This window comes from Monodon monoceros, unplaced genomic scaffold (assembly GCF_005190385.1).
Source record: "Monodon monoceros isolate NGI ecotype Baffin Bay Population unplaced genomic scaffold, NGI_Narwhal_1 Super_Scaffold_17, whole genome shotgun sequence".
NCBI lineage: Eukaryota > Metazoa > Chordata > Mammalia > Artiodactyla > Monodontidae > Monodon > Monodon monoceros.
Window position 1 is genome coordinate 21,948,949 of NW_021703773.1, and position 19,211 is coordinate 21,968,159.

The 19,211-nt window shown below is 42.1% G+C and overlaps 1 protein-coding gene across 1 annotated transcript in view; it reads left to right on the forward strand.

The window, feature by feature from the left end:
- The window catches only part of ACSL1 (acyl-CoA synthetase long chain family member 1), a 153,868-nt gene that overhangs the window by 59,859 nt on the left and 74,798 nt on the right, over positions 1-19,211 (forward strand). The gene's annotated exons all lie outside the window — the stretch shown is intronic.

The window sequence follows — 19,211 nt, forward strand, 5'->3', positions numbered from 1 at the left end:
CAAAGTTGGTTCCATGTAGTCTTACCTCCTCCTGTGGCCTGTATGCACCTTCAGGGCAGGGCGCCTCATATATTTTTGTCAGTATTCCCATCCCCCATGCAAAACATAGGGTCGTGCATGTAATATACTATATACGTTATGAATACTTTGTTGAGACTTAAAAAATAGATCCCTGACTAATAAAAGAGAAAGTCCAGAGAGTATATACAGGGAAAAAAAGAGCTTAAAACTGTAAATAACTGAAAAATAAGATAAATTTTCTCAAATCAGGATCATGAAGGTTTTTGATCTGAGAGCTTAGTGATCATCTAATTGCGTGCAAAAGGATGGCTTGGGGAAAACTATTGTGTGTTGGTGGGGAGAGAATGCAGATTCTGGATTCCACTCCCAGACATTCTGAATAAGTAGGTCTGGGTGGGGCTGCTGAAATCTCCTCCTTGGTGAGATATGCAGGGGACTCTGATGCGGGTGGTCCGTGGACCACACTTGCAGAAACCCTGGTTTAGTCAGACCCCCTCCATCGTTGTCTGGTTTACGCGCTCACGCTGTGTCCTGTGCCCTTTGAACTGGCTGTGACTGTGGGCTGCCATGGACCGGAAGAGGTAGCGTGGCCAGAAAGAAAGAGAAGGTGGGAAAGCTGTAACTCCAGGGCTGTCTTTGAAGGAGAAATCATTGCCTTTAATCTGTGGGTGGTGGCTAAATGAAACAAAACACTTCACGGAGCTCAGCAGGGAAGCAAGTAGCCTGGTTGGGGAGTCTTCCGTCCGGGGGTGTCCTCGGGTGGGTTGACCTGTTTCCTCATAGTTGAGTAAATTGTTGATGGTGTGCATCACCTCGTGCGGTTCAGTCTCCACCCTTGGCTACCCGGTTGCTACCAGTCCAATGCCTAATTTCATTTACTCACAACCTCAGAGCTAACATTAGAAGCCTGGATTCTAACAGATTAGCTTCTTCAATGCCTTTTTTCTGGAATAAAATCTGTGTGGTTCTGAGTCCTTCAACTATTTAAAAATAAACTCACAGGGTCTTTCCAGCTTTGTTCTTCCAGTTTCACTCGCACCATCTTCTAGAATCCTTTGCCCAGTGAGCGAGTCTGCCCTGGAATCTGAGTCTCTGGAAGAGGCCTCTGAGTCACTGCTTACTCCTGTGCTGTCACCCTGGGTTCTCTAAGAGGCAGGGCCCCAGCCTTTCAAATCTCAATATTGCCCTGGAATAAAAACTGCCAGATGACCTGTAACTCAAACAGCTTTTTGTTCCCAGCATCTTCCTCACCTTAGAAGGCAGAAGAGGAAAGCAGGGAAGCAGTAGGCAGCTACCACTGACTCACCACGAATCATCCTCCACCGTAAATTATTCAGGAACTGCAGAATAGCCATCTTCTATAAAATTTTAGGCCTTTCTGAAAACACTCTTCATCTTCGCCAATCTTTGTGCCTTTTAAAATTTTCATAAATACCTGCCTGGAACATAGTCTAGCAACTGACATCCACTAAGTGATATGGAACTTGCATACTGGGCTAGCGTGAAGTGTTCCACAAATGTAACCACAAAGATGGGGAAAGTCCCTCTCATTGCCACAGACCTTCCTTAGAGCAAGATTCCAGACTTCCTGTTGTCGGTCTTTAATAGTTGTGCTTTGTTGATTTTGTTCAACTCGGGCATTCAGCATTTGTATCAACCTGTACAAAGCACTCTCTCCCACGTGAGCTCATTTCATTTTCCACAGCACTGTGAGACGGGTATTGGTTTCAAATCAAGAAACCGAGGCTCTGAGAGGCTCGGTGACTCTTCTAAGGTCACAGAGCTAATAAGTGATGATCAGGAACTTGACCTAGGACCTCAGTGTCAATTCCAGGGCACAGCCCCCCATGTCATGTGGCACTTGCTCTGTGTATGAACCATGCAGGGCCCACACAGCTTGTTCATGAGAGAAACTGGACATGGACCTGAAAGCGGCCATGGGGGCGCACCTCCCAGACCTCCAGCTACCAGGGGCATCGCTGGTCCAGGGCACCAGCTGCCACTCTGAAATCCATCTCTGCCTTGGCCAAGGTCTCGCTCCCCACAGGCAGCTCCCCACCGATGACCGCAGGTGGCAGGGGCGCTAGGAACGATCCCTTCCTGGGGGACATGGAGCTCTTCTGGCTGGCTGGGGACTTTGTCTCAGGCTCCCTCTGGCTCTGCCCAACTTTACCACGACTGCGAGGAAGAGTCCATCCCAGCTTCCTTCCTCTCCTTCCCTCAAGTCTGCTGGCAGGCTCGCCTTCCTGCAGCTCCCTGATCAGTCCTTGTCTGCTGCTTTTCGAAGGCCCCGGGTTATCACGGCCTGTCTCATTCCTTCATTGCCGACGCCCCTGCAAGGCACATCTCTAGGCTCAGGAAGCCAGGGGAGGACCTAGTGTTCAGACTCTCGTGAAATAGCAGATGAACCAAAAAGGCAAAAGGTAGAAAGGCTGGGCGATTTTCAACATGCATGCCCACGCTGGGCTGAATCTGTCCTTAGACATGGAATCTTCAGGGAAACAGTTAAGCAGGGAAACTGCCACGGGCATGTCTGCACGGGCAGCCTTCTTGAAGTGGTCGGGAAGAAGTACTTTTCCTAAGCATTGCTCCCAGTGAAGCCCCATCTCACTGTTGGAGCTTCTGCACCTCTCTTAGGTTTCAGAAGCCGCTGTCCTCAAGACCTCTTTTTACTGACCTTTGAACTGCACGTGATGGGGAAGAGGCAACCAGCTATGACGCATACTTGTTAAAGAAAGAAATACCCGTGTTGATTCTTCCTGGGAGGAAGATGTCAGCGAAGGCATTAGTCTTTGTCTATATCTGTCATTTGAAGAAGGAACCAAGTTCAGAAACATAATCCTACACACTTTCCTCCCCTGAGTCATGGAACAAGCATACCATTCCCGTGTTCACTTGCTGAACACATAAGTGAGCCCTACCATGGCCAGGTGCTGGGATTCAGAGGAGAAATACCACCAAGTGGAGTCACCACCGCGTGTCAGGGACACATGACAAGGGAGGTTGTCCACAGAGACTGTGGGATTGAGACAACTTGATTTACAGAAAGCCAACCTAATTTTTTTAACCTTGCCAGTAAACATACTTACCATGGTGGTGATGCTGCCATGGTAAAAGCACACAGCAGTTATCCTCCAGTGGGTCACTAATTAATCTAGGTGTGGCTGGGGACAGCTGGATACTAATCTGTGGAACGATAACACCTGTGTCATCAGGTTGCCATCGCTGGCCCTTCAGGCAGCATGAACTGATGGTTTTGTTCTGGGGCCGTGATCCTCAGAGGTTCCACCTCGCTATTGTACAGCAACCTGGAGCCCCAGATGGTCCCCGATGTCCTGAGATAATCAGTGGGCAGAGGGAGGGGTTTGCATATCAAGGAGCAAAGTTGTACAACACACTCTAGGTCTGAGCTGTCCAAGAGCCACGTATGGCTGCTGAATGCTTGAAACGTGGTTAATCTGAGCTGAGATGTGCTGTACGTGTAAAATACACAATGGATTTTGAACACCTAATTTAAAAAAAGTAAAATATCTCATTAATTTTGATATTGATTACATGTTGTAATGATATTATTTGGGGACATATTGGGTTAAATAACATATATTATTAAAATTAATTTCACCTAATTCTTTTTAGCTTTTTAATGTGGCTACTAGAAAATTTAAATTTACATATGAAGCTCAGATTGTGTTGCATAGTGTTGCAACTATGACCTAGGTGTCAAGGTCGATGAGGGCAGTGACTGTATCTATTTTTACTCATCTTATTACCATTGTAACCACAGAATTCAACACACCATCTAGCACTGAAAAGCACTCAATAAATATCTGAGGAACAAATGAAAATATAAATTGACAAATAGACATCAGTTCCTCATTTCTCTGAAGCCGAGAAGGATTTCTTCCCCCTCCTTACCTTAGCCTAACACCTGAGAAGGAGGTTGGAGATCTGCAAACTCTATCTCCCAGATCTGAATCTCCATGCTGGAGCTCCCCTGAGTGCACATCTGACAGCCTGCTCAGAAGCTCTGCTTAGATGGGTAGTAGACCTCTCAAACTTAACATCCCCAAAGCAGAATTATTTATTTTTTTCTCTCAAACTTGTTTCTGCCGAAGTCCTTCTGATCTCAATAAACGGAACCATGATCCACCAGTTTTTCAGGGCAAAAGCCTAATCATTTTAAGTACTCTATTTCCCCCACAAATAACACCACCCAGCCCCATCCAATCAAGAAACAAGTCTTGTTGGTTCTACTGTAAAATATATTCCAGATATATCCACTTTCTCCACCACTGCTACCACTTTGGTACAAGCCGCCTTGGTCTTTCACTGGCACTACTGTTCCTAATTGGCCCACATGTTGCTGCCACTGCCCCCAGAAACTCTGTGAACCATTATTATCCTTCTGACAAAGACAAAGAAATGGATGCCCAATAAACTTGACCATAAGAACATTTTTATCTGTATTTAACAAACGTGCTTCAATCAGGCACACAAACTGCGGGATGGAAACAGCTGGGGCAGTCATCTAAATATACGCTTGCCTTCACGCAAGTATTCAGTTAGGCTGGTCCAGACAGAAATTAACTCTATTTATAAAGCTCTCTGCAGATGTAGGATCCAGAGGCAGGAGGGTCGAGGCTTTGCCTATCTGTTTATTAACTGTTTGACCCCGGCCTTCCCCCGGTGGTGGGTACAGTAGCCATAGCAGCATCACTCTCCATCCCGGCGCTTTTGGGCACGTCACCAACGATGCTCCCTAGCTCAGAAGCAAGCAAAGCAGAGCCCTCGCCCCTCCACTTAGAACATACAAAACATACAAATAGCTTTCAACTGCTGGATCACAGATAAAACGAATGCTCACAGATAAAAGAAATCAAACACTCATGGAGCTAAATCACAGGCACATTTTGCTGACTGGGTTATTTAACGAGCTTGTACTGCTGCAGAATTGCAAGGAAAATTAGCTTAAGGGAAGAGGGACATGCTGAGCAGGAACCTTTCACAGGGACCTCAGCCTGTTCCCTTCCACGACAGGAGAGCAGGCATCTTCCCTGCTCATCTCTGCGATTAGACTAAGGCTCTACATCTCCATGGCCTCCCTCCCCCAGCCCCTAAATTTCACCTTCTCCTGGGACGATCCTCCTTAAACATCCTCCTCCCGTACAAACCACTGCCATCCTTCTAGTCCCCCGGTCCCTCATATCCATCGCCAACTCTTGTGCAGTGCTTCAGATGTTTCTTAGACCTGTTGGCGCTATCTGGAGCATCACGTTCTTCCCCGTGACTACACGTTTCCCGGGGGGTGGGCCGCTCTTCACTTTCCTCCCTGCTCAGTCCTACTCATCATGTTCATTTCTACCAGGTGAATCTTCCAGAAGCACCATTTTTTCTAAGTCATTTTCCTGAATATGAATCTACGTAGCCCCCTATGGCTTATTCATTCATTTAAAAAAGTCCATTCATCCCACAAATATTTATGTCAGGCCGTATGCCAGGTGCTGGGGATGATGAGGGAAACAGGCTAGTGCTAACTCCCCGAGCCTGAATGAGCTCCGCACTCTTTTGTGTGATTTGTAATACTTCACCATCTCTTAGGCTTTTGCAGTCATTATTTCCCCAAATTGGAGTTCCACCTTTGCTCATTTTCATCCTGTGAATTTTGCTCATCATGAAAGGACTGATTCAAAGCCTCCCCCCCGTAATACTTCTCTGAATTTATATTATTTACTGATTTTCTTCCTATCCTTCACTGTCTCATTTCTTAAATGCAGTTATCTTTTCGTATGTGTAGGTCTTATCCCCACAGTTAAATATAAATTTAAACACCCTGAGGGGGATTCTCCCACAGTGTCTAGTTGGTAGAGTGTTTTGCAATATTTTTTGATTAATTGATTGACTTCTATCGAAATTTATTATTTGAGAGATCTCCATTATCAGTGAAAGTCATATATAGATATTTTCATCCTCATACTCAATTATCCAATTGAATTTCTATTGTGAACTTTATACTAAATCTTTAATAAGCAGATATTCAATTTCTATTCTCTACACTGAAAAATTGTTTAAAAATTCCATTCGTAAAGCAGGAGACATGCTCAAAGTCAGGATTTCCTATTTTACTTTTTGTTACTTCTCGTGTTTAATATGGCATTGAGCATACAGCAAGTGCCTGATTAAAAAAACGACTGATGGTAATAGTTCCCTCTATTTCAATGATTGATTTCTTGTTGAACTTTGCCATTACATTCTGATGTTGTCAAAAGTAAGATTGTTTTTTGCCCACTGCTGCATCAGCAGTGCCCAGGACAGGCCTGCTACCTGTTAGAAAGGAAAAGAATCAATGAATGTGAAGGATGGATGGATGGAACAGCAGCGATTTCTTCAAGCCTAGGCTATTAGAAATTTCCTGAAGGAACTGGTATTTGAGCTGTGCCATAAAGGCTAAGGAAGCTTTACGTGTGTGAGATGGTAATAAGGGCAAACCTGGGCAAAGCAAACATCTTAAACAAAAGCGTGATGGACCAGAAGAGTTCGACTGAAGTTGGCAAGATAGGAAGTGATGGAAAATAAGGTTGATGACTGAAAATGTGTTTGACATACTTGGGAGTCCATTGAAGGGACTTAAGCTCCTTGAGGGCAGGGCCAGTTCAGGGCTGTGTTCCCAGAGCTTAGCACAGTGCCTGCCACCCTGATATAATGGAATAATAAAAAATTTGTGGACGAAGGTTAACCCTTGGCCACTTCTCTGAAGTCATCCCTGTCTGTTTTCCTGGCTCACTCTTATACTCTGTTGATAGCCTTGCCCTCTCTTCTTTTAAACATTTTTTCTTTTAATAAATTTATTTATTTATTTATTTTTTATTTATTTATTTTGGTTGTGTTGGGTCTTCATTGCTGCATGTGGGCTTTCTTTAGTTTCGTCGAGTGGGAGCTACTCTTCGTTGCGGTGTGGTGACTTCTCTTGTCGCAGAGCACAGGCTCTAGGTAGTTGTGGCATATGGGCTCAGTAGTTGTGGCTCATGGGCTCTAGAACACAGGCTCAGTAGTTGTGGCTTACAGGCTCAGTAGTTGTGGCTCGTGGGCTCTAGAACACAGGCTCGGTAGTTGTGGTTTGTGGGCTCTAGAGCACAGGCTCTGTAGTTGTGGCGCATGGACTTAGTTGCTCCGTGGCATGTGGGATCTTCCCTGACCAGGGCTCAAACCCGTGTCCCCTGCATTGGCAGGCGGATTCTTATCACTGCACCACCAGGGAAGCCCAGCTTTGTCCTTCTTAAACTTGACTCAGAGTTTTTGCACTTGCTTGTCCCATTTCCTGAAACATCCCTTATTCAGTTCTGTCCTCTCTGACCTTCCTGCTCTTCCTTAAACACACCAACCTGAGACCTTTGCACTCGCCCTTTATTTGATCACTCTTCTTGGAAAATTCTCCCCACCTGTTTTCATGGGACTCAATCCCTTCCTTCATTTAAACCTCTGCTCAAAAAGCTCTTTCACTTCCTCTAGAAGCCTTCCCTCCCAGCCTATGTAGGGAGTGCCTCTCTCCTTCTGTCACTCTCAATCCCAACTTTTATTTTTCTATTGTTTTAATTTTCTTAATAGCATGTATCGCCACCTTACATTGTTAGAGTTGTTTCTTTACTGTTGGCCCCCTCCCTGTTAGAATGTAAGCTCTCATACGGTGGTGAGTACTTTTCTTGTTCACTGCTATTTCCCTGAAGCCTACCTTGAGCAGTGCCTGACACATAGAAAACACTTAATAAATATCTGTTGAATAAATAAATAAGTAGTTTAAGTACCTTTTTCCTAAAACAGAAGGATTTTTTTTTAACTTTATTTTTTGGCTGCACTGCTCAGCATGTGGGATCTTAGTTCCCAGGACCAGGGGTCAAGCCCGCGCCCCCTGCATTGGAAGCGCGGAGTCTTAACCACTGGACCACCAGGGAAGTCCCCTAAGGCCTTTTATGTGCACCCTCCAATGTACCTTTAAACTAAGTCCTAGAACTTTAAAGGTAGAATGGACCACATTAGAATTATGTTACCCGTTCAAAGCATTTTAAGATGACACCAACGAGGCCCAGACAGGTAAAGCCCAGGTTGGAAGCCAAATCACACAGTTAATTGGTGAAAAAGCCAGAACGGGAAACTTGGTCTCCCCAGGCCTACTCCAGGCTTACCTAACCCAGGCCAGTTCCTGCCATCTGCCTTCCTGAGTATAAGAGGAATGGAGACTTGAAACACTGTTATTATTCATTTAACAGGTGTCTGTAGATAATTCACTGCTACCACCAGACTTGGTGCTATGGGCTCTGTGTCATATAAAGGTGAACAAGGCACAGTCTATATGTGTGCATGTTGCACAAACAAGTGATCACAGTTGAATGTGACAAGTCCTATACCAGAAACACTATAAAGAGCTGTGGGAGCACCTCCAGAGGAAGGAAGGATTATACCTAAGGGAATGAGAAGCAGTTCTACTGGAGGTGGCCTGTCAGTTCAGTTAAATAAATGTGTATCAAGTGCCAGGCACTGCATTGGCATGGGGCTGGAAGATGTCTAGACGCTGCGTATGTGCTGTCAAGGAGCTCAAAGCCAGGCCACAACAAAGGCCCTGCGTCAGCACAGCTCTGGGAACAAGAAATGTGTGTGTGTGCACGTGTGCACGTGTCCTGGAGAAGGTGGTGCTTCAGTCAGGTTTTGGGGGATAAATAAGAATTTAAGGGGTTGTAGGTAGAAAGAGGAATAGATACAAAGGCTTTCCAAAGAGAAGCAAAAATACTAGTAATTATAGAGTGTTCACTTGGCACCAAGCGCTATACTAAGTGCTTGGTGCCAAGCACTCTGTGACATATGTCACGAGAGACACCCCTTTTTTAACATAATGGTCCTTTCTTGGATAGGTGACACTCAGCCCCAAAAGAGCCTACCATACTCCAGACACATCCATCCACCCACCCATCCATCCATCTGTATCTATTTATCTATCAGCATCATCTACCTATCGATCCATATCTCTCCCAGTGTTTATTCAGGAATCAGATATAGGATTTTCTTTTCTTCAGAAATTATAGTTTTCTTCTAATAAGTAGAAAACACATTTTCAAAAATATTGGCTTAAGTATTCCTCTATTAGGTTGGCTGAGTGATTATTGAGCGAAAAGAGAGTACCATGTATGGAAGACAGGACTGTGATTCATATTTAAATACCTTGAAAGGAGCTCTCTTGGTGATATATTTCATCTCGTCACCCTAAACTGTTTAAAGTGACATTCCAGGAATTTGTGGTTTGTCAGAGCAGTAGTGGCTATGAATTGGGAGCTTTAGTTCTATAAACTGTGCGGACTCAGTAAAGTTTATGTGCAGCTGGAGGGCTCAAATGGTGGACCTGCCAGGAATGCTCCAGAGCAGACACTCCTTAGGGAAGCTGTGTGTACCATTGTCATCCGTTGAACTGGGCAGTCCTACATGCTTTCAGGTTGATCAAGGAGCTATTTCCTTGGCAAAAACCCACAGAAGCATTATTTTTCCTGCAAGAGCATTATTTCTTCTGTGAAAACAAAAGGACTACAGGATTGTAATCTCTGAAGGAAATGGGGGCTGAGGGGGAAGGCTTTGTAAGTATCTACTGTTTGGAATGGAGAATATTTGACTGACTTTAGTCGTAAGAGTAAAGGGTGGGATTCCTTTCTCCTTCAACTCTAATATCTTCCAACTTTATCTGTATCCTCTTGTACTTCTTTCCCTCCAGTCCCAGAAAAAGGTCTTTTCCTCTGCTAGAAGCTTTACCTGTTTTCAAAAACATTTCCCTCCCATCTCTTCCAACATTGAGGTCGGACTCCACCAATAATCCCTGTACCCATTTTTATTTTCAGGACTCCACCAATAATCCCTGTTCCCATTTTATTTTCAGGACTCCACCAATAATCCCTGTTCCCATTTTATTTTCCATCTCTTCCATTTTGCTGGCTTCTGACTCAAAGCTTATAGGTTTACACATGCTTTAATTTCTCCCACCTTTATAAGTTAAAGCTACAGACAAAATAAATATTCTTAAACTCTATGTTCCCTTTAGCAAATATATTTCTTCTCTGCTTTATGTTCTTAAATTGAGACATAATTGACATATAACTTTATATTGGTTTCAGATGTACAAGATAATTATTTGATATGTATATATTGCAAATTGATCACCATAATAAGTCTAGTTATCACCATAACAAGTCTAGTCCATCACTATTACTATATTTTGTATATTCTTAGCTGCATAATTTTCCAGATTTTATTTTTTATTTTTTACATCTCTAGAATCAGGATGTGAGGTACATAGTTTGCAAAATGGCCACCACGGTTCCCCTCCTTGTATCCATGTCCTTGGGTAGTTCTTTCCCACATGGATTCTTGACGTGGTCATGTGGCTTGCTTTGGCCAATGGAAGAGCAGCAAACATGATGCAAGCAGAGGTTTGAAAAGCAATTGTACATTGGGACTTGTCCCCTTTGCTGAGTTAGAGCCTTGAGACCACCAATTGAACATGCTTGAACTAGCTAACTGAAGTGGCCGTGTGGAAGAAAACTAAAGGATCCCAGCAAATAGCCTGACAACCATCAAGCATGTGAGCGAGGCCACCCCTGGACCATCCGGCCCCAGTTTATCCACCAGCTGACCAGCTGCAAGAGAGAACCCAAGAGAGACTAACAGAGGAACTGACTAGCTGAACCTGGCCCAAGTGCCAGCCCACAGAATCATAAGCTAATAAACGATCATTGTTTTAAGCCACTTAGTTTTACGGTGATTTGCTATAAAAGCTAATCAATATAGGATGCATCACCCAACAGATGATGTCTTGCAGTTATAACGCGCAACATTTTTTTTTCTTTTTCAGGGGTACATAAAGTAATGGTGTGTCTTACAATTGATTTTGATTTAAATTGGACAAAATACAGTACTATACTCATTTGGCAGATGAAAAAGCTAGGGTCCAGAGGGTTTTTTGCCCTAGGTCTGCAACCGGTAAATTGTGGAATTTGAATTCAAGTGGTCTGACTCCAAAACTTTAGCTCTTAACCTGCAAGTAGCTCCACGCAGCTGGAGAGGGGAGTGGCCAGAGAGCTGGCTGGTGAGAAAAGCAACCAGCATCTTATGAAGGGCATCTCACAAGTTCTGATAAAGAGTTTGAATTTCATTGGTTGACAATGAGAAGCCAGTTGAATTGGAAGATTGGGGTTCTTACAATTTCTATTTGATGGACTAAAAAACAATCTTCATCCCACCTCAAGAAACAGAAAGTCTAGTGTTGTGGGAGTGCAGGATAGAGTCTGGAAGTCCTGTCCTCATCCAACAGCTCTGTGTTGGGGCAGCCCTGAAAAGCCAGGAGAGGGCCTGGAGATCGCCTCTAGGAGAGCTGGTGGACCCTCACCCAGGAGGAAGAGGGGCAAACCCAGAGAAGTCACTGCCTGCGCAGCTGTGGTCTAGCTCTCCCTCATAAAGTTAACAGAGTCGGTGGTCCAAGTGCATTTAAAAAATAAAAGGGATGTGGGAGACGGGAGGACTATGGCTTCATTAGGACAACTAAAGACCATGTGATAATCATCAGTAGCTCCAGAACAGTGTCAGTTTGGAGAAATATCCTCCCTCCCTGTTGCTGGAAGCACAAGAGAGTTGCACTAGCAAATCTGACCAGTAGCACGGTAGCTCTGCAAAAAGTCCTGCCAACTGTGAAGCTAACGTAGCTTAATTTTCAGGTCCCCTCCTTACAGGAGCCCCTTGTAAGACCTGGAAAGGGCTCTAGCAACATGTTCACATAGTTCAATGTTTCTGCAAAATTTGCAAAAGTAAGATAATTTAACTGCAATCAGTTAACACTGTTGCCATTCTCTACTCCAAGTCCCCTCTGTCACCACCCCTCCCTTGGCAGTGCTGAAGTGGTCAGGTCGTTTTTGGCACCCAGCTAAGGGGAACTGGAGTTGGGCATATATTACTGTGGGTTTGGGGAGATATATATGGGATGTTCAGTCACTTGCACACATATTTATAACCGCAAAGTGTAAGAAAGCCTTCAGGACTATTCTCTCTGCCAACTCACGCAGTATCCTGGCAGAAAAGCTCAGGGCCAGTGCTCGTATTTCCTTATCAACCTGTCCTAAGGCATCTGGAAGTATTTGGGCAATGAAAGAGAAACACAGGGTGAAAGGTACATAGCCAGAAGCTATACTACTGAAAATTCTTCTGATCAGCACTCATTTAAAATGGAAAGCACTGGATCTGGTTCTCATCAACAGCTAATCAAAGCTATCATTAAAAAAAAATTCCATCAACCATGCTGAAGGAAAAGAATGAACTTTCCTTCTATTCTCTCCGTAGAAAATTATATAATAAAAATATCATATGTGGTCTTCCTTCCCCAAAATCCATACTTATTGTGAGAAAAACCCCAGACAAATCCCAACAGAAGGACATTTTACAAAATAAAATAACCAGTATTTCTCAAAACTGTCAAAGTCAAAAACAAGGATCGTCTGAGAAACTGTCACAGCCAAGAGGAGTCTAAGGAGATACAACCACAAAATGTAGTATAGTGTCTGGTCAGGAACAGGAAAAGGACATTAGGTAAAAAATAAGGGAATCTGAATGAGGTATAAACTTTAGTTATAAAAAAGTATCAATGGTGGCTCATTAATGTTAACAAATGTACCATACTGGGGACTTCCCTGGTGGTCCAGTGGTTAAGACTCCACGCTCCCAATGCAGGGGGCCCAGGTTTGATCCTTGGTTGGGGAGCTAGATCTCACATGCTGCAACTAAAAGATCCCATGCACCACAACTAAAGATCCTGCACCCCGCAACAAAGATCCTATGTGCTACAACTAAGACCTGGCATGGCCAAAAAAAAATTCATTAAAACAAACGTCTTGTTTTAATTCATTAAAACAAGATGGCAGAGTAGAAGGACATGTGCTCACTCCCTCTTGCGAGAGCACCAGAATCACAACTAACTGCTGAACAGTCACCAACAGGAAGACGCTAGAACTCACCAAAAAAGATACCCCACATCCAAAGACAAAGGAGAAGCCTCAATGAGATGGTAGGAAGGGCACAATCACAATAAAATCAAATCCCATAAGCGCTGGGTGGGTCACTCACAAACTGGAGAACACTTATACCACAGAAATCCACCCACTGGAGTGAAGGTTCTGAGCCCCACGTCAGGCACCCCAACCTGGGGGCCTGGCAACAGGAGGAGGAATTCCCAGAGAATCAGACATGGAAGGCTAGCAGGATTTGATTGCAGGACTTCGACAGGACTGGGGGAAACAGGGACTCTACTCTTGAAGGGCACACACAAAGTAGTGTGTGGATTGGGAACAAGGGGAAGGAGCAGTGACCCCAGGGGAGACTTAACCAGACCTACCTGCTAGTGTTGGAGGGTCTCCCGGAGAGGCAGGGGCCAGCTGTGGCTCACCATGGGGACAAGGACACTGGCAGCAGAAGTTCTGGGAAGTATTCCTTGGCGTGAGCCTTCCCAGAGTCTGCCATTAGCTCCACCAAGGGCCTGCAGGCTCCAGTGCTGGGTCACCTCAGGCCAAACAACGAACAGGGAGGGAACTCAGCCCTACCCATCACTAGACAAGTGAATTAAAGTTTTACTAAGCTCTGCCCACCAGAGCTCTACCCACCAACAGTCCCTCCCATCAGGAAACTTACACAAGCCTCTTAGATAGCCTAATGCACCAGAGGGCAGAGAGCAGAAGCAAGAAGAACTACAATCGGGCAGCCTGTGGAACAAAAACCACATTCACAGAAAGATAGACAAAATGAAAAGGCAGAGGACGATGTACCAAATGAAGGAACAAGATAAAATCCCAGAAAAACAACTAAATGAAGTGGAGATAGGCAACCTTCCAGAAAAAGAATTCAGAATAATGATAGTGAAGATGATCCAGGACCTCGGAAAAAGAATGGAGGCAAAGATCGAGAAGATGCAAGAAATGTTTAACAAAGACCTAGAAGAATTAAAGAACAAACAGAGATGAACAATACAATAACTGGAATGAAAACTACACTAGAGGGAATCAATACCAGAATAACTGAGGCAGAAGAACAGATAAGTGACCCTAAAGACAGAATGGTGGAAATCACTGCCAAGGAACAGAATAAAGAAAAGAGAATGAAAAGAAATGAAGACAGCCTAAGAGACCTCTGAGACAACATTAAATGCACTAACATTCGCATTATAGGGGTCCCAGAAGGAGAAGAAAAAGAGAAAGAACCCGAGAAAATATTTGAAGAAATTATGGTCAAAAAATTCCCTAACATGGGAAAGAAAATAGCAACCCAAGTCCAGGAAGCACAGAGGGTCCCAGGCAGGATAAACCCAAGGAGGAACATGCCAAGACACATAGTAATCAAATTGGCAAAAATTAAAGACAAAGAAAAATTATTAAAAACAACAAGGGAAAAATGACAAATAACATACAAGGGAACTCCCATAAGGTTAACAGCTGATTTCTCAGCAGAAACTCTACAAGCCAGAAGGGAGTGGCACAATATATTTAAAGTGATGAAAGGGAAGAACCTATAACCAAGAATACCCAGCAAGGGTCTCATTCAGATTTGACGGAGAAATCAAAAGCTTTCCAGACAAGCAAAAGCTAAGAGAATTCAGCACCACCAAACCAGCTCTACAACAAATGCTAAAGGAACTTCTCTAAGTGAGAAACACAAGAGAAGAAAAGGACATACAAAAACAAACCCAGAACAATTCAGAAAATGGTAATTCAGAACACACATATCGATAATTACCTTAAATGTCAATGGATTAAATGCTTCAACCAAAAGACACAGGCTCGCTGAATGGGTACAACAACAAGACCCATATATATGCTGTCTACAAGAGACCCACTTCAGACCTAGGGACACATACAGACTGAAAGTGAGGGGATGCAAAGAGATATTCCATGCAAATGGAAGTCAAAAGAAAGCTGGAGTAGCAATACTCGTATCAGATAGAATAGACTTTAAAATAAAGGGTGTTACAAGAGACAAGGAAGGACACTACATAATGATCAAAGGATCAATCCAAGAAGAAGATACAACAATTGTAAATATATATGCACCCAACATAGGAGCACCTCAACACATAAGGCAAATGCTAACAGCTATAAAAGAGGAAATCGACGATATCACAATAATAGTGGGGGATTTTAACACCTCGCTTACACCGATGGACAGATCATCCATACAGAAAATTAATAAGGAAACAAAAGCTTTAAATGACACAATAGACCAGATAGATTTAATTGATATTTATAGGACATTCCATCCCCAAACAGCAGATTACACTTTCTTCCCAAGTGCACATGGAACATTCTCCAGGATAGATCACATCTTGGGTCACAAATCAAGCCTTGGTAAATTTAAGAAAATTGAAATCATTTCAAGCATCTTTTCCAACCACAACGCTATGAGATTAGAAATAAATTACAGGGAAAAAAACATAAAAAACACAAACACATGGAGGCTAAACAATACATTACTAAATAACCAAGAGATCACTAAAGAAATCAAAGAGGAAATCAAAAACTACCTAGAGACAAATGACAATGAAAACATGACCATCCAAAACCTATGAGATGCAGCAAATGCAGTTCTAAGAGCAAAGTTTATAGCAATACAATCCTACCTCAAGAAACAAGAGAAACCTCAAGTAAACTATCTAATCTAACACTAAAGGAACTAGAGAAAGAAGAACAAACAAAACCCAAAGTTAGTAGAAGGAAAGAAATCATAAATATTGGAGCAGAAATAAATGAAATAGAAACAAAGAAAACAATAGCAAAGATCAATTAAACTAAAAGCTGGTTCTTTGAGAAGATAAACAAAGTTGATAAAGCTTTAGCCAGACTCATCAGGAAGAGAGGGAGAGAACTCAAATCAATAAATTTAGAAATGAAAAAGGAGAAGTTACAACGGACACCACAGAAATACAAAGCATCATAAGAGACTACTACAAGCAACACTATGCCAATAAAACTGACAGCCTGGAAGAAATGGACAAATTCTTAGAAAGGTAAAACCTTCCAAGACTGAAGCAGGAAGAAACAGAAAATATGAACAGACCACTCACAAGTGATGAAATTGAAACTGTGATTAAAAATCTTCCAACAAAAGAAAATCCAGGACCAGATGGCTTCACAGGTGAATTCTGTCAAACATTTAGAGAAGAGCTAACACCCATCTTTTTCAAACTTTTCCAAAAAATTGAGGAGGAAGGAACACTCCAAAACTCATCCTATGAGGCCACCATCACCCTGATACCAAAACCAGACAAAGATACTACAAAAAAAGAAAATTACAGTCCAATGTCACTGATGAATATAGACGCAAAAATCCTCAACAAAATACTAGCAAACAGAATCCAACAACACATTAAAAGGATCATACACCTTGATCAAGTGGGATTTATCCAAGGGATGCATGGGTTCTTCAATATATGCACCTATGGTCAACTAATCTATGACAAAGGAGCTAAGGGTATACAATGGAGAAAAGACAGTCTCTTCAATAAGTGGTGCCAGGAAAACTGAACAGGTAAATATAAAAGAATGAAATTAGAACACTCCCTAATACCATACACAAAAATAAACTCAAAATGGATTCAAGACCTAAATGTAAGACTGGACACTGTAAAACTCTTAGAGGAAAACAGGAAGAATACTGTTTGACATAAATCACAGCAAGATCTTTTTTGACCCATCTCCTAGAGTAATGGAAGTAAAAACAAAAATAAACAAATGGGACCTAATGATACCTAAAAGCTTTTGCAAAGCAAAGGAAACTATAAATAAGTCCAAAAGACAACCCTTAGAATGGGTGAAAATATTTGTAAACGAATCAACAGACAAAGGATTAATCTCCAAAATATGTAAACAGCTCATACAGCTCAATATTAAAAAAACAAAAAACCCAATCAAAAAATGGGCAGAAGACCTAAATAGACATTTCTCTGAAGACATACAGATGGCCAAGAGGCACATGAAAAGCTGCTGAATATCACTAATTATTAGAGAAATGCAAATCAAAACTACAATGAGGTATCACCTCATGCTGGTTAGAATGGGCATCATCAGAAAATCTACAAACAACAAATGCTGGAGAGGGTGTGGAGAAAAAGGAACCTTCCTGCACTGTTGGTGGGAATGTAAATTGATACAGCCACTATGGAGAACAGCATGGAGTTTCCTTATAAAACTAAAAATAGAATTACCATATGACCCAGCAATCCCACTACTGGGCATATACCCAGAGAAAACGATAATTCAAAAAGACACATGCACCCCAATGGTCATTGCAGCACTATTTACAATAGCCAGGTCATGGCAGCAACCTAAATGCCCATCGACAGACGAATGGATAAAGAAGATGTGGTACATATATACAATGGAATATTACTCAGCCGTAAAAAGGAACAAAATTGGGTCATTTGTTGAGACGTGGATGGATCTAGAGACTGTCATACAGAGTGAAGTAAGTCAGAAAGAGAATAACAAATATCATATATTAACGCATATATGTGGAATCTAGAAAAATGGTACAGATGAACCGGTTTGCAGGGCAGAAACAGAGACACATGTAGAGAACTAACATATAGACACCAAGGGGGGAAAGTGGTGGGGTGTGTGTGTGTGATGAATTGGGAGGTTGGGATTGACATATATACTCTAATATGTATAAAATGGATAACTAATGAGAACCTGCTACATAAAAAGATAAATAAAATTCTAAAATTCAATAAATAAATATTTTTTTTAAAAAATGAAGATAAAAACAGTAAAAAAATAAGAGAGAGATAACTAATAAGAACCTGCTGTATAAAAAATAAATTAAATTAAATTTAAAAAAAAAAGACACATGCACCCCAATGTTCATTGCAGCAGTATTTACAATAGCCAGGTCATGGCAGCAACCTAAATACCCATCGACAGACGAATGGATAAAGAAGATGTGGTACATATATACAATGGAATATTACTCAGCCATAAAAAGAACAAAACTGGGTCATTTGTAGAGAAGTGTATGGACCTAGAGACTGTCATACAGAGTAAAGTAAGTCAGAAGGAGAAAAACAAATATCGTATATTAACACATATATGTGGAATCTAGAAAAATGATACAGATGAACCAATTTGCAAGGCAGAAACAGAGGCACAGATGTAGAGAACAAACGTATGGACACCAAGGAGGAGAGCGGGGGGTGGGGTGGGATGAACTGGGAGATTGGGATGGACATATATACACTAATATGTATGAAATAGATAACTAATAAGAACCTGCTGCATAAAAAATAAAAAATAAAATTCAAGAATAAAAAAATTAAAGAAAAGAAAGCAAAAACTAAAAGCAAATATACCATACTAATGTTAGATATTAATAATAGCAGAAATTGGGTGTGGGGTTTATGGAAATTCTGCAATTTTTCTGTAAATCTAAAACTGTTCTAAAAAATAAATTTTAGGACTTCCCTGGTGGCGCAGTGGTTAAGAACCCGCCTGCCAATGCAGGGGACACAGATTTGAGCCCTGGTCCGGGAAGATCCCACACACCACGGAGCAACTAAGCCCATGCGCCACAACTATTGAGCCTGTGCTCTAGAGTCCGCGAGCCACAACTACTGATCCCATGTGCCACAACTACTGAAGTCCATGTGCCTAGAGCCCGTGCTCTGCAACAAGAGAAGCCACCGCAATGAGAAGCCTGCGCACCGCAACGAAGAGTAGCCCCCGCTCACCACAACTAGAGAAAGCCCGCGCGCAGCAACGAAGACCCAACGCAGACAAAAATAAATAATTAATAAATAAGTATTTTTAAAAATAGAGATTATTTTAAATAAATAAATAAACTTTTAAAAAATCTCATATAAAGAAGCAATTAATGAGTATGCAGCCAAAATGGTAGGGGTAAAAACTTATTATAGAGGTCGGAAAAAATTAATAAAATGTTTAGATTTCTCCTAGTTTTTGTGAAGTGTATGGTGTTATAAAGTTTTAAAATTTGAAATTTATTTTTATTTCTTGTTTCAATCTATAGAAACTTTCTCTTTTGTATTCAACTTTGTAATTTTCTTAAGGAGGCCCCCTAAATTACATAAACTTCCAGTTCCACAAAACCTGGATCCATGCTTGTTTGATCATGTG